General features: G+C 39.0%; 1 long non-coding RNA gene across 1 annotated transcript; it reads left to right on the forward strand.

The window, feature by feature from the left end:
* Positions 1-4,674: 4,674 nt before the first annotated feature.
* Positions 4,675-6,052, forward strand: LOC118485691. Its single transcript, XR_004877529.1, has 3 exons — positions 4,675-4,992; positions 5,387-5,450; positions 5,829-6,052. It is a non-coding gene; the product is annotated as an uncharacterized LOC118485691 (long non-coding RNA).
* The last annotated feature ends 8,242 nt before the right edge of the window (positions 6,053-14,294 follow it).

Consider the following 14,294-nt stretch of genomic DNA (forward strand, 5'->3'; position numbering starts at 1 on the left):
ATGCAACCTAACCCAGGCGCTGGACTTGCTCCATACTTGATGGACCGAGAGGCACGCCGTAAAGAGATGATCCACCGATTCCGTGGCGTCACTACAGAAACCACATAAGCCCGAACCCACCGATATGTTCCTTTTTAATAACGCTTGCTTTGTCGACAGCCGATCCAATACCGCCCTCCATACGAGAATGTTGCACTTAGCCGGAACCCACCTACTTCCTTTGGCCGAAAAAGAGCAACGTGGCAGCTCCGGATCTATAGAAAAGGCTTTGAACGATTGAGTCGAATATATACCTGAGACGTTCGGAGTCCATCTCCACTTGTCTCTCGACCCCGACGTGTGCAGGCCTTCCAATAAAACCGAACAACCTTGCAACTCCGCAACCTCCACCGGAGTACCCGGCTTCCTAGACCAATCCCACTCCACCGAGTTCGACCCACCCGACACTGGAATCCGATCTTTAACCCAACAACTTTTATCAGTTTCCATGGCAAACAACGAGGGCCATAAATCCATTAACGGTCCGTCCCCAGCCCAATGATCTATCCAGAACCGAATACTACTCCCATTCCCCACATTACCTTTAAAGAAATAGTGAATCTTTTTTCCCCTTAAAAGAACTTTAGACAGCAAACAAACAATGTTTTTCCACACTCCCGTCATGGCTCGGTTTGAAGGCAAAAACGACCATTTCCTCGACTTCCCATGACACGCCAAGACCACTTTTCTCCAAAGACTTTCTTCCTCCACTTTGAATCTCCAAACCCATTTAGCAAGAAGAGCTTCGTTCGTCGTTTTTAGATTGGAAAAACCAAGACCGCCAAGATTTTTAGGGAGCGTAACTTTTTCCCACGTCACCCAATGCATTTTTTTAACATCCTCCGATCCACCCCACAAAAAATTGCTCATAAGAGATTCCAAGGTTTGAACGACTTTAACCGGCACCTTGAAAATAGAAAGGTAATAGGCGGGAAGACTTTCGAGAACCGCTTTGATCAAAACAACCCGGCCTCCGATAGAAAGCAAGTGAGCTTTCCAAGAAGAAAGGCCATTTTTAAAAACCTCCACAACCGGATCCCAATTAGAGATTCTATTCATGTTAGCCCCAAGAGGTATGCCGAGATACTTAAACGGAAAACTCCCTTTCTTACAACCTACCAACTCTGCCCAATTATCCACCTCATTCTCGCCCACCCCTACTCCGAAAAGGTTCGATTTATGGATATTGATCTTCAATCCTGAACACGCATGGAACACCCGCAGAATTCTCGCAATCGTAAAAAAATTTTCCTTATCCCACTCCCCAAGAATCAATGCATCATCTGCATAAAAAAAGGTGCGACACCACCGGGCCCCCATTAGGGAGTTTCACCCCGTGAAATCTCCCCACCTCGCAAGCTTTAACCACTAAACACGACAAAGCTTCGACGACAATAAGGAAAAGGAACGGGGACAAAGGATCACCTTGGCGAAGGCCTTTCTGACACGAAAACGCAGACGTCGGAGAGCCATTAACCAAGACCAAAGAGCTGGCAGATTTTAACACCCCTTTAACCCAGTTGCACCACTTACTAGGAAAGCCCATTTGATGCATCATATCTAGAATGAACTCCCAATTGACATTATTATACGCCTTTTCGAAGTCAATTTTGAAAATAAAAGCTTTTTTACCAGACTTCTTAAGCCAAGACGACGAAGTCTCGCTTAAAATCATAGGACTGTCAAGGATATACCTATCCTTGACAAAAGCCGATTGGGACCCAGAAATTAAATTACCGATCACCTTTTTCAAGCGGTTAGCCAAGATCTTAGAGATAACTTTGCTGATAATCCCAATGAGATTTATAGGACGTAGCACTACCATGATCGATAAACCCGGAGCCAAAGAAATTATCCATAACCTCCTTAAAATCATCCTGAAAGAATCTCCAAAAGTGCTTCACAAACTTAAAGTTAAAGCCATCAGGACCCGAGGCCTAATTCGAACCACATTCAAAAATTGCTTCCTTGATCTCCATGGCCGAAAACGGCTCCGATAAGAAATTAGCATCAACATCCGATAAACTTTTAATCCCCGGGCAGCATAGCCTAGGCCTGTTCTTAACTTTTTCTGCAAAATGATTCTTAAAAAAACTGAACACTTCTTTCTTGATGTCCTTCGATTTGTCCACCCAAGACCCACCGACAAGCAATCCCGGAATTCCGTTAACACTTTTTCTGTTATTTATAAGTCTCTGGAAGAAAGCGGTGTTCTCATCCCCCTCAATGGCCCATTTGCACCGCGCCCTTTGCTTCACATCCATGGCCTTCAACCGGTTTCTCTCACACATATTTTTCAAACATTCCTCCTTTATCCACACCTCTTCTTCCGTTAACTCTCTTTCTTCGCAAATTTTATCCAAGGATTCCATTTCTTCCTTGTCCCTGATTTCTTCTTCTTTATCTTTCGTTTTTTTCTCAGCCCTCCAAGCTTTGACAGAGTTCCTAACATGTTTCAGTTTATTCGTTGAAACAACATCCGGCCTGTCCCCCACCTTAACATAGGAAGCCACCGTCAAATCTATCACATTCTCAAATTCATTCAACTCAAGCCACAAATTAAAGAATCTAAAAGGTTTAGCTCCAAAATTTTTACATGTTGTTTCCAAGACGATTGGGCTTATGATCCGAAAACAATCTCGGTAAAGCTCTTAAACATGCATCCGGCCACAGGCTAAAAAAGTTTTTGCACACCAGAAACCTATCGATCTTACTAAGTTTGTTCGAATTCGGCAAAAGATAAGTAAATTTTCGCCCTTTCATACTGTACTCCACCAACTCACAATCATTGATAAAGAAATTAAAGTCACTGGCACTACCTCTATTGAAAGACGAGTTCATTCTTTCCGTCGGAGTTCTAACAAAATTAAAATCCCCAAGGAGAATCCACTGTCCGTCCCTAGCTTTGATAACATTTGACAATGATAACCACAAATCCTTTTTCTCACTAGCCCTATGAGGAGCATAAATGTTAATTATATTCAATCTCTGTTTACTGCCCTTCGCCCACCCAAACAAATGCAAGAAGTTCCTTTGCTTAATAACCCCCTCTATTTTATACATCCCCGGGTCCCATAAGCACACCAAGCCTCCTGATCTACCAGTGGCTCCCACCGATTCCAGCAAAAAATTAGAATCACCCCAGAATTTTTTAGCTAAATCATGACTAACCTCTTCCATTTGTGATTCCTGTAAAACAATCAAATTTAACTTTAGCTCTTTTCTCAACCCACTGACCCAGCCTGCCTTCGAGGGACCCCCATTTCGCGAACATTGAGCGACATATAATTCATGACTTCACCTTCTGAGTGCCTTCTTCTTCAATCATTTCTTCGATTAACCTCTGATGTCTTCTTAGATCGATACCGATCTCGTTGCCGATCTCAATAGTTTTCTCTGCTTCCGATCTCTCCTTCCTTGCATCCTCTCCTGTAACCGAAATCGTGTTAGGAACATAAGAACTACTTCATTCTCTGCCACCCCTGCCAAATCCGACGACCCAATACCCACGGAGATATCCGGAGTCTCCGCCAACCTCTCATTGAGATCCACAAAAAATGTTTATCTCCATTAACATTATTAACTTTATCCTTATCCCCACTGTTTTTGTCTGCCTCCGCCTTTTTCTATTAGTGGGCTCTTCATAATTGTAATTAGACTCCATTTGGGCTTTGGGCCTACAACAAGCTTGCTTCCTATAAGTTTTACATCCTTTAGAGAGCCCAACGACCGACCCAAAAGACTCTTTCCAATTCCCCACTTTGAAACCAGGTGGGATTATTCCTTCATCCATAGCCTCGGTAACCGGACTATCACCACATTGATTGTCCGTGGACTGGGAATTTTCTCTCTCTACCGGTCTGGTGGGGCCACCTGCATGGGAAGGCACTACATTAACACCAGAACCCGAAACTCCACCATCCGCCAACTTTTTCGAGAAAAAATCTCCGATCCCCGAAGAGACTCCAATTACTTCGTCGTCCAACCGATTCCACCCCTCTGTCTTCTCCTCTTCCCTCTGACCATCCACCTTCTGATCATCCCCCGAGTCCCCGGCACCGGTGACCACCTTATGAGCATCCCCAAAACCCCCATTACCGTTAACCTCCATCTGTGCTTCCGGAGAAACACCAGCTGGAGACGGACGGACAGAATCAGAGTTAACGTCGGAGACTTCATGATCCAAACAATCCGGTAACCAATCCTCCTGTTCCTCTTCAACCCATATTCTAAAGCATTTATCTTTCCATTTTAGCGACACTGATTCCTTGATCCTTTGAGACACCCCAGCTAACACTCCAACCCTACAAACCGACAGATTATGATCCTCGATCAGACCCTTAGGGACATGCAAGACCTTCCCGAACATCTCTCCAATCCGACTTAATATGTATATATGTTGTAATTTTGCCCTTTGCTCGTTTGGATCGGGGGTTTTGTTTTGTATTGGCCTTTTGCCCGATTGGGTCGGAGGTGCGTTTTTAATGAAGTATTAATTTTCAAAAAAAAAAAAAAAATTAATATACACATATTAATATTGAAGCAATTGAACAGTAACGAAGGGCAATTTAGGGATTTAATGCCAAACATAATCCACCGCTTTCCATTTCTTTTCTTTTGTTGTATGAACACAGAGAATAGGTTTTAGAGAGAGGAGTAAGAGAGAGAGACAGATTAGCGGTGGAGAGAGAGAGCAGAGCCGTCGTCTCCAGCTGGTGATGATGGTCGGGTGGTTTTGACGCGACAAACGGTAGAAGGTGATGGTGGTTAAGGGCTTCACTTCTCATTTTTATAATGGGGTTTTAGGGTTTATTGAAGTTGGTGTGTAAGAAAGTGAGGAACAATAATTGGGTCTGCAGCTAATGGAGCGTTAGATGTTTCTCGTTCTTTGTTAATATAAGTGATGGAATTTAGTTATCTCTTTCTGTTTTCTCAATAAATATGATTTTGAATGTGAGTGACTGATTATAGCATTCTTCTTATACTTACATTGGTTTACAACAAATTTTAGATATTTAAGCATAAAGTTAACTCCATTTACTTTTAATATTATATGCTAGAGAATTATAGAAAGTACATATTTGTGACAGCATTTTAAGAAATCATGGTGGGTGGTTTGAAATTGTAAGTGCATGTTGTCTGTTTATGAGAATGTGGTTACTTTTTCGAGTGTCTTCCAGGTGTTTGTGATAATGCTTGAACGACATTTATTGTCAAATTGAAATTTATCTTTCTACATATTTCTCTCTACAGATGTTTGTAGCATTGTTACATATTAATATATTTGCATCACCATGGTTATCAGTAGAAGTTAATTAAATCTTTATTCTTTGAACCATATTTTCAGGGGTATTGGACTATTACGTAAGCCATGAACGGGATCGAATATATAGCACTTCTATGTTACAGAGGTATGAATGTTTTTGGTTTAACTGGTCTTTGACCAGTAATGGTTGCAATTTGAATGCTCCCTTTTAGTATTTTACCTATAAATTATTTTTTTTTATTCGTTGAACCTATTTTCATGGCTATTGAATTGTTGTGTAAATTATCAACTGCACCGAATAATTATGGAGTTGAAAAATGAAATTGATGGAAAAGAGTGTCTCATGTTAGCCTTTGGGATACTCATTAAGGTTAACTTAAATAATTCTTTAATGCTTAAGTTTGAAGAACTTAAATAATTCTTTAGTGTTTAAGTTTGAAGGTAAAATAATTTAAATGAGGCAAAATTTATGTGTTAGAACTTAACCATTTTTTATCGAGAGTATTGATTTTGGACGGTGCAGGTTTGATGTTGCAGGTTTGATATTGTTGGACATTGCTCGTATGATATGTTTTGTCTTTCTAGCATCACCAATATATTAATTACTTAAAGATCTTTTGAAAACATGAAGATCTATTCAACAATGGTTAGCACGCAGATGCCATCATTTATCATTATGCATGAGAAGTTTTTTTTTTAAAATCATTTATTTATAAAAGATGTTATATGATAATTGTAGTTCTGGGACATCTGTGAAAGCTTATGGTAACAATTGCTGCAGAGGTAGACCAGAGGTATAATTATACCTTAAACCCATCGCCACTTTATGACCACCAACAACGACCGCCACCAGGGCCTACAGTTAAATTGGGTTTTCTTGAGCGATTTCGTTAGTTGCTGTGTACCTTACGGATCTGTGTTAGCCGGATGTTGATCTGATTGAAGAAGACGCAACGGTTGTCATGGAGAAGCCGACCCTTGAGCTGTTGAGCGGTCAGTGATATTGTAGGATCGTTCGACTGACCCAAATGAGTCGTTCAGAGGAGTTTTACATTGTTTCAGGTGCGGAAAACAAGAAACAAAGGTAGAAATAGCTGAATCTTCACTTTAAACACTGATTGTATTGATCTGACGTTGATTACAATCAAACCTCACACCGGCAGCACTTCGGCATGGAATACAAGGGACTGTTCCTTGATTTCGCTCCATGTGACCTATATATAGGCACCTGATTTCGCCCGAAATGTCATCAAACCATTTGGAGCGAAATCAAACTCATGTGATTTCGCCCGAAAATACATAATGACACTTTGGAGCGGAATCTGCTTCTATGAGCGAAATCAACTTCTAATCTCACTAACTTGCCTATTTTCTCATAAAACGTGCCCTAATCTATACAATCTAGTCTAAGACACGATACAAGACGAAGTCGACAGATGTATGCACCAACAGACTCCCCCTCAGATGTTGACGAGTCTAACTGTGTCGAGTCTTGACAGACTTCAGCCTTGATCAGCCTCTGGGCTTCACTTTCTCTACTCTTTCACATCTTCTACAGACTCCCCCTTGCGATATGCTGGCATTCCTCTAGTTCCTCAGCATCATCTGCTTCAGGATCGTTGTCTGGCTTTCACAGATACATAATCTTTATCCTGGCTCAAGCTTTGACCACCGAATCGAAACCTGGCACATGCTCTGTCCACAAAGTCCTCAGGTATCTGAATCTGGCTCTCAAAAGCTTTTCAGAATCGAATGACCTGGCTCTTCAGAAGATTGTTTTAAGATCGAAACTTGGCTCTAGCTCTGCTCAAGATTGATAACTAAGCTCACATTTAACCTGTATAGACTCTACCTCACAGTAAATTTCTCATGTTTTAACTGTAGAGACATGCATCAACACTGACTCTCCCTCAGAACAAACAAAGATTTTGATGAACCAATTGAAGGATTAGATTTTGAAAACATTTAATTTTCAAGTACACACTCTCCCTCAAATTTTGCTCATTATGTTTAGCACTCGGAATTTTGAAAATCAGCTTTTCAATACCAGTTGTCGAAAATCTTTTTGAATTTTCAAAAATTTATGCTAAAACACACCGAAAATCTTTTTGGATTTAAATGTAAAGAAAATAAAGACACCAATTGTAGAAATAAAGACATGCAGAAATGAAATATTTTACAAACAATATTTTTGTGAGTTTGTGTAAGAGGATCATATCAGTTTATGAGACGAGTCACTAACACTGTTAAGCTTAATTACATTTTAAGCTCTAAACAATTCACCTAGATTGTCAATATATTTGTCCACTTAAATTTTCACACAATTTTCAACTGATTCGAGATACGTTATTAATGTCTTAAACACTTAAACTTATTCGCGTGTCCCACTACTTGAATATACTCCCGTATCCAGATCCCAATATTCAGTCTTACAGGTGAGTGTACCACAGATGATATCTGACCAGGGGTTAATTGCGAGGGCCATGAGAGCTCAGGTCGATACTTCCGTATACGCAGAGAGATGATGGCTTCGACTTTTGGTGTGTCCCCTTTAGAGGATCTTTTGTTACAATAGCAATGACTATCAATTTTATTGTTTCATCAATTTGCTGAGGGCTGCGCTTTTTCAAGCATTTATGGAAAGTATTATACGGGGACTAGGTCAGTATTTCCATACAACAGAAGTCCCGGGATAATACCCCAGATATCACTGAGCATAAAGACCTAGTATCTCAGAATAAGGGACCTTTCAACCAAGATTTCAGGGGTTACCTATATATCCAAGAAATTGTTACCCACAGAATAAGCAAGTTTGAATTTTAGGTTTATATCTCGTCACAATTTACTAAATGTGCAAAAACCTACTGACATATCCGCAGTGAGATTGTTTATCACATTTTTATATTCCAATTCTTTAGAATGTTGTGACAGTCCACTAATGTACTATCATTTCCTCTTTTTTTTTTTACCACAAAACTCTTTTTACATTTTATCATGTTTTTGTTGTTTTATCAATATTTTTCAAATAAAAAGTGAGTTTTGTATTTTTTTCAAATTTTCTAATGTTTTTGGATTTTCTGAAATTTTTCTACTCCCCCTAAAATGCAAACACATTTTTTTTTTAAAAAATTTGAAAACTATCTAATCTCTTGACCCAAATATAGAAAATTGAAAACAAACTGTACAGATAAAGTGACAACTGACATCGAATCGCATCAATTCGCCATCCACTAGGCATAACAATCAGAACTCCCCCTTTCAACAAACTATTTTCTCATTATGATTTCAAAACACTTAAGTTTGTTTTAATCAAAATGATTTTTCCAGAAAATAAGTTTGTTTTTACCAATTGTAGAATCATCATTAATAAATTCGGGGATATGGTTCATCATTTTGTTCACCAAACACTTGTAGTAGATCAAGTACAAATTAATGTCCCTGATTTACCGTATGAAAGTATGCACCCTCTGTACCAATTGTAAAAACCATCACCATTGTCCAGTATAGGAATAAAACGTCTACACTAGATCATTTTACCAGTCAAGATGCCGATTCCTGCTTCTCACTTACCAACCTGGAAACTCCGGCGTAGTCCTTCAACCTGTAAAATTTAAACTCATTCAAAATCTTTCATACAATCTATTCAAAAATTAGAATGATGCCGATTCCTGATCCACGATTACAAACTTGGGATCTCTGGCGTAGTCCTAAGACTTTACGGGAAAAGAATTTCCACCCAAGTCTTTTCAGCCTTGAGGGTTTTCAATTCTTGCTTAGTAGGGTTGTAAGTTGCCTTTTTAGTTGCATAAAAATCTTTAACCCCTTTTGCTTTCCCATTAAGCATTTTCCCAAAAATTTTCTTAACATTCCCATTGAATGTTTTCTCGACATCAAACTCATTTTTCTCGGAGTAAAACTGATCCGAGATTTTAACCTTACCAACTTTCTTTTTAATTTCTTCAAATTTCAGTGATGGGAAATCATCATCATTCACTGAATCTTTTACTTCAACCTGTGGCTCATCTGGCTTTGTGGAACCAGATTCATCGCCGACTATCTCATCAACCTTTTTAACAACCCATACTTGGTTGTCCTTAGCTTTCTTTTTGTAAACATTTTTCTTTGAACACTCACCAACTTCATGAATTGAATTTTCAAAAAACTTGAAGTTTTCAATTGGTGGTTCAACATCAATAACTTTCTCTTTTAGTTTTTCAGAAACTCCCTGTTTTGTCTTGATATTCTTCGGACAATTCCATGCCATGTGACCAACTTCATTGCATTTGAAACAGGTTCGAGTCTCTGTTGGATGAAACACTCCAGTTCCATTCCTTCTCTTCTTAGCAAGAAACTCCTGGTTCGATTGTCTCCAGAACGGTTTCTTCTGTTCATCCTCGGCACTTCCACCTGAAACGAATTCTGTTTTTCTTTTAGAAATTTTGTCATTTTTAGAATTTTCTGGTGGAATGAAACCAAGACCTTTCTTTTTGTAGCTACGATTTTGGTTTGGTTTCTTTTGCAAACCAGAACCAGAATTGTAACCCTTTTTCTTGTTTAAACGTTGTTGAACTCTTGAAGTGTATTTTTTAGGTTTCCCAGTAAGATTTAAATCTTTTATTTCAGAAATATTAATTTCTGTCATTTTGAAAACCCTTTTGATCATATCAAAACGAACACTTCTTATTGGAAACTCTTTGTCAGAGTATAGTTTGTCAGAATCATTTAAAGTATATGCTACTTCAAATGTTTCATCATTCAAAATCGATTTGGATATAAAAAACTCTTTACTGTAAGCCTTTTTGACCGACGACTTTGGATCGTTGACTGACGAACTTTGACCTCCAGACTCAGACTTTGACTCAGACTCCTCATCAGTATCTAACACCTGATCGACCACCTTTTTGATTAACTCAGACTCATGATCAGTGTCAGACGATGTGAAAGTGACGTCAATGTTTTCTGGTAAATCATCAGTTGTGTCGGTTTTTAGCTTTATATTGACTGCTTTTTCAAGTTGCTCCTCGTTTGGTTTTCTAGGAGAATACCCTTCCCATACTGGAGGCGGACACTTGTTATAGCTAACAGTCGGTTTCTTACCAGTATCCTTCTTCTTTGGCTTGTCGTCTTGGAAAGCTTCGAAACCTGCAACAGTTGGATAAATTCGATCAATGAGATAGTCAGAACTAGAATAACTTTGTAATAATCGTCTAATTCTCTCATTCTCAATTTTCTCTATTTCCAACTCTTGCTTCCACTTAGCACTTTCTTCGATGTAGAAGTTGATAGCTTTCTGCTTTGACATCATCACAGCATTCATCATTGTCAAAGCGTTCTCTCTTTCTGAGTTTCTCTTTTGAAGACCAGTCACTGTTCTGTTCAAGACATCATAAGATTCTTTCACATAATTGAGATTGAACAGTAATTGCTCTTTGTTCTTTTCATACTCAGCCAACTTTTCGTCTTTGGCTGCACATTCTTTGCAAGATTCCAAGCACTTCAAGCAAGGCTTGATGACTTCCACAATCTTTTCTACTTCAATGATTTTCTCAACTTCGATCACTTTCTCAGCATCAGTCACCTTTTCTTTTTTCTTCACTTGTTTAATCTCAACCATTTCCTCAGCAACACTTTCAACTTCTTCATTCTGAACAACATCTTCAGATTTCATTTGTTGTTGTTCTTTTGCAGCTCGTTTCTCTTTCAGCTTCTCCAAGCGTTCTGCAAAATAAAATTGAAAACTTTCAGGAGACAAATGAGATTTAGCAACATTAATATGTCTTTCTTCTTCATCTTCACTGCTTTCATCAGTTGGAGACTGATCAAACTCAATTGATTTTTCAGACGCATTATCCGAAGAACCAGAAACAGATGGTGTTTTATCAAAAACAACTTCCTTTTCAGAACTAGCCTCATTTTGTACACTCTCATCTGAACTTTGTGAGTTCTCATCAGCACTTTCTGAGCTTTCATCAGATGTAACAGACTCATTCTCTACATTCTTCACAGTCTCACCAATATACTTCATCCATGTGGCAAACATATCTGGTTCTCTAACGATCTTAGCAATGAACGCTTTAAGCTCTCCTTTTTCATCAACAAACATATCCCAGCTGAAACCATCAGGTAATCTTTTGTCATCCTGATTGACTAAACAGACTTTGATTTCAGGAGATATGTAATTGTTCCAGTTAAAATCCACCAAACACGCTCTCTTTGAATCCTCGATTCTACTACCATGAGCCACATGTGGTTCTTGCTGTCGTTGTTGACCAACCTGCTGATATATGGCTTTCCGGTAGTAATCGTCTTTTCCAAACGGATTCTGAGCTCCACTAGCTTCCCTGTTCTTGCATTCTCTCTTGAAATGGCCTTTCTCCCTGCATCGAAAACAAGTAACTTTAGATTTATCAAAACCTAAAGTGGAAACATGTGCATCAAGAAAGTCATTTCTCCCAGTAATCAGCTTGAAATTTTCAGCTCGCCTAAGAACACTTGCTAGACACCATTTGATATCCATTAATTCCATCTCTTCGGCATCTATCTGATCGTAATCCTCCTTTGTGAGCATAGGATTTCCGATCCGTCCTGCAACAAGACCTTCATACGAGAGAAGTACAGAATCAAGTAGCGCCATATGATCTTTCACGATTTCTTCCGAAAAACTTTGACCCTCTGGAAGATTCAAAGCGATGTTGCACTGGATCACATAACCACTTCCTGTTTTTGTGCTTTGAGAATGAAAACTTGTAGTTGACTCCTTTGGATTAACACTTGGGAATGAAGAGAATCCACTGCTGCTTTTAGTTGAACTCTGATTAACCTTTTCTGTAGAATCCCCAGCATTAAATGCAGTCTGGATTTTCGGACTTCTCTCAATTTCTGGAACCGGAACACTACCTTTGTAATACATTTTTACATCCTGTTGACCACTTGGACTGTTCATCCTCGCGATCTTTTGCTGTTCCAAATCTTGACCTTCAATCTTCTCGATAAACTGAGAAATCGTTAACCCATCATAAACCCCGGTATTTTTTAGAATCATCAAGTAGGTTACCCATTCTTTTTGTGGTAACGCATCAGCTAACTTGTCTACCCACTCTTCACGATCTTTTGTTATACTGAGCATTGACATGGATCGCACCAAGTGGCAGTGACGTTCAATCAGCTTCTTTGTGTCTTCACCCGGTAGACTGCTAAACAGATCAAACTCTTTCTTGAGCAACGCCTTCTTTCTCTTAATCATGTTTTCACTACCCTTAAACTTAACCCGAAGAGCATCCCAGATTGACTTTGAAGTTTTGTCGTGTTGTAGTAGAATGAAGATGTCTTCTTTGATGGCTTGCTGTAATAGACTGATCATCATTTTTTCGGCTTTATACATATCTCGTTCTTCATTACTAAACTCAGAATTTGTTTTCACAACTTGTAACTCAGTACGTGGCAAAACATATTTCTTCAGAATACACTCCCATGACCTAAGATGATTTGCCTGAACCCAGTTTTCGAATCTGTCTTTCCATCCGTAGTATTCTTCGATACTCATCAGTTTCGGAGGCTTTTGTAACGTTCCAGTCTCGTTTTCCAAGTTCATATTCTGAGCAATAGAAGCCGGAGTAGTCGGGGATGAAGCGAACGCGTTGTAGAACTCTTCACTCATGATTACAAATCACGTTTTTCAAAACAGTTACTTTGGAGAGAAATTAACCAATAACACTTCTTGAGCGAAATCACCAAGATCTAATCTGGAGCGAAATCACTATATTCACACAGGAGCGAAATCACCACTGATTTTGGAGCGAAACCTCTAAATGGTTACCCTGGAACGAAATCACAATGAATTTTGGAGCGGAATCACTCAGGATCGGTACCTTGGAGCGAAATCAGCGAATTGTTTGGAGCGAAATTAAACAATTTTGAGCGAAATCAAAAGTAATCCATTCGAGCGAAATCAGCTCGTAGGTCATTTTTGTCCATTTTTAGTCCGATTTTAGCTATGAAACTTTCAAGGGTTTGTCTAAGTCCAATTTTATACAATCTGAGAAAATTTGATCTGGTTTTGACCGTTAAAACTTCCTGAAATGATGAAAGAAAGTGTAGAAGCTAGAAATTTCAATTAAATTTGGCTGTAAACTGCAGAACTCCTCCAACTGGCTCTGATACCAATTGTAGGATCGTTCGACTTACCCAAATGAGTCGTTCAGAGGAGTTTTACTTTGTTTCAGGTGCGGAAAACAAGAAACAAAGGTAGAAATAGCTGAATCTTCACTTTAAACACTGATTGTATTGATCTGACGTTGATTACAATCAAACCTCACACCGGCAGCACTTCGGCATGGAATACAAGGGACTGTTCCTTGATTTCGCTCCAGGTGACCTATATATAGGCACCTGATTTCGCCCGAAATGTCATCAAACCATTTGGAGCGAAATCAAACTCATGTGATTTCGCACGAAAATACATAATGACACTTTGGAGCGGAATCTGCTTCTATGAGCGAAATCAACTTCTAATCTCACTAACTTGCCTATTTTCTCGTAAAACGTGCCCTAATCTATACAATCTACTCTAAGAATCGATACAAGACGAAGTCAACAGATGTATGCACCAACAGATATCCGTCTTAGTTTTTGTTTAGTTTGGATAAGTTTTTCATTATTTATAAATATGAGCTGAATATGACTTGGACAAGTTCTAATTGCTAGGTAATATGAATTTCTATTTACTTATGCATACTGTGACCGTCGCAACGAACCGGCACGTGCATGGTCGTATTACAACTTTGTTTTTTGGTTATTTTACTTTGCTTACTATAGTGTGTGATGGTAGCGTAACAACAGAACGGATGCCAATCAGATTCCTATCGCATACCCGCCGAAACGCGCGGTTGGAAACCTACTAGTTAATTGAAAAATACAAAATTTTACCATCAGGCTATCTTTTTGGAATGAATGGGTGTTCTTGAACATATTTATTGAAAAAGTTAAAACA

The sequence above is a fragment of the Helianthus annuus genome, chromosome 13, assembly GCF_002127325.2.
Source record: "Helianthus annuus cultivar XRQ/B chromosome 13, HanXRQr2.0-SUNRISE, whole genome shotgun sequence".
NCBI lineage: Eukaryota > Viridiplantae > Streptophyta > Magnoliopsida > Asterales > Asteraceae > Helianthus > Helianthus annuus.